Raw genomic sequence first — 2,680 nt, forward strand, 5'->3', positions numbered from 1 at the left:
GCCGGAGACCATGGGCCGGCCAATGCCGCAGACTATCGACGAAGGCGAGAAGTTCGTCAGGTCACACACCGTCTGCGGGTTAGTAGTCTACGCTATGTTCCGTTGACTAACAATAAAGAAGTTTTAAACTAAGCATTACTTTGAAGTTATCATAAGAAACTCTTTGTTGTGACGTCAGAAAATCTAATAATGTGATTTCATATCCAATTAAATGAACCATTATCTTTTGTTTTCCAGAAAAGCTGAGGATAAAGAAGAATTTAAATATGAAAAACAGAAGGCTCTCATCACGTAGGCAGTAACTTGGCTCGCGTAACGATATTAAACTAACTAGATGAGACATGCGAAAATTGCTCTGAACGAGAGCAACCAAGCTTCCGAAAAATTATATTTTTCTTAAATTTTTGTAAACTAGATGTGTTAGCGTTATTACATTACATTATTTGGAATAATATACTTACTAGTTAGTGATAAACAGTTACCATGTACAACAATTTTGTATTAAGTGTCGATATTAAGTATAAATTGCCTGAAACAATATGATTGATATTATGCAGTAAGTGTTCTTAGAGCGCGCACATCTTTGACTAAACTATAGCACAACTGTTCTCGCTTTCATTCCTTTGATCTTATATGGAGGTGCGCATATTACTCGATTTTTAGTTGTGCAACTAAACAGTTGAATTGGCTGCGAAACAGTCGACTATCGACAATCCCACAACAATTGTGCGATTGTCGATTGTCGAGTTTAGTCAAACGTGTGACGCGTTTACAGATTCTTAGTAATTTAAGAAAATATTAAATTATTCGTCCGGAAGACATATCAGAGTAGCATTTAGTTTACATTTTTTATTTATAAATTGTCGAATTACTTTTAAAATACAAATAGTCAATAAGCTACAGTTAAAATCGACTCGGTTGACACAAATGTTGAAAAGTTACAAGTTTTAACTTTGTATTTAATTATAAAATATTTCTCAGTCTGTATTTTAATAATAGGATCCATTTACTGTGATATTAAATGAATAATTTACCTTATACAATAATGTAAATAACATTAAAATGCAACGGTCAAATTGTAAACGTTTTTAATTGTATTGTAAATACGCAATTTAACCTTTTTTTTAAGAAACGTTATTATTTGAAAAGGTTCAAGTATTTTCACAAATATAACTTAAAGCTTTGTTACGTATAACGGAACAAAGTACAACTTATAAGCAATTTATTGTAAAAATTGTGTAATTTTTTTGATCATTCAAGTAATTAAGTTACCTGTAATATGTACTTAATTTATTTTAAAGACTTAATTATTACTTTACAATTGAAAAGAGATCATGTATGTATTTAAATAAAACTTAAAAAAATACAATTTTTATTTTTCGATCTATTATTCCTCTGAACAGTTGATTTTTAAGAGTTAATATTTAAATAATATTTTACTTAGCTATTAAAAAAGCATGTAAATATGCATAACGACCTAACGGCATGTCCAGTGTTGAGAGCGTAAAATTGTCTAAAACTCAATGTAGGCTAAGATCCCGTGGCTACCAGACTATCTTCATTTTATCAAATGATATGAGGGGTGATGAATCGCATGTTACAAGGAGAACGTTAGTTATTAATGTGGAAGGTTACACCGGTAAAGGTAGACCTAGAAAGAGATGGATGGATTGCGTGAAAGGTGACATGATCAAAAAGGGAGTGATGACTGAGATGACATATGATAGAGTTATTTGGAGGATAAAAACCAGCTTCGCCGACCTTACGGGAGTAGGATAAGGAGGATGAAGATCACTTACAATGACTTTTCTTTATTTCTCATACTCTGGCTTCAATATTTTTATAACATCTTCAAATTATAATTTGTCACACGTGTAGCCAATCTACGACGAGCAAAGATATGACTACCAAAAATATTATCGCAAAATGTAACGTATTTAACATGCGCCTCGTTCATATCGATAGTCTGAAATAACAGAAGTGTAAACATCGACGGACGTTTTTGTTTTTGTTACTAATTTTTTTATTGTGCCCAAAATGAAATTAGAGGAAATACGTAAAGATGATTATCGTGTTGTCGAGGTTTGTTTTTTTTTCTAAATTGTTTGTAAATAAAATGAATGATTTCACAATAATTTTAAAATTACAATCACCGTATTTCCTTACCCCACTCACGTGCTTTCGACTCTCTACTATTTGTAAACCTTAATGTTTTGGCTTAATTTTTACGGCCCCTTGATGGTTGCCAACCCTTACTTGGGAGAAATACTTTTAAAACCCACTTAGGTAAATAAATAAATTCAGTTTAAAAGGAAGTGTTTGTTTATATTAGAAAAATATCACGTATTCTTAACATTAAAATTACTTTAAAATGTTTTAACAATACCATAATAGAAAAACGGTTTAATGTTGTATAATTATAGATAAGCTGAAAGAAATATAAAGTTTGCTAAATCACTATCGTAATCTCTGTCGTCTGTTTTCTTGCCAAAGGATAAAGAAGAAATAAAGAAGGACGCAGCAGAGGATAGTGACGCGCTGGAGAATGTCCTACATCACGCAGGGGGCATGGGTCTCTACCAGAAGCTACTGTTCCTCTCCATGCTGCCTATTGGTTACTTCTTCGTATTTATCTATTTCGGGCAGATGTTTATCACGGCCACGCCGCAGCAGCACTGGT

General features: G+C 32.4%; 1 protein-coding gene across 3 annotated transcripts in view; it reads left to right on the top strand.

Annotated features, from left to right (window-relative positions):
- Window positions 1-2,680, top strand: part of LOC106111150 (solute carrier family 22 member 7-like) — a 20,403-nt gene that overhangs the window by 13,885 nt on the left and 3,838 nt on the right. The window lies entirely within an intron of this gene.

This window comes from Papilio polytes, unplaced genomic scaffold, assembly GCF_000836215.1.
Source record: "Papilio polytes unplaced genomic scaffold, Ppol_1.0 DF824180.1, whole genome shotgun sequence".
NCBI classification, from domain to species: domain Eukaryota; kingdom Metazoa; phylum Arthropoda; class Insecta; order Lepidoptera; family Papilionidae; genus Papilio; species Papilio polytes.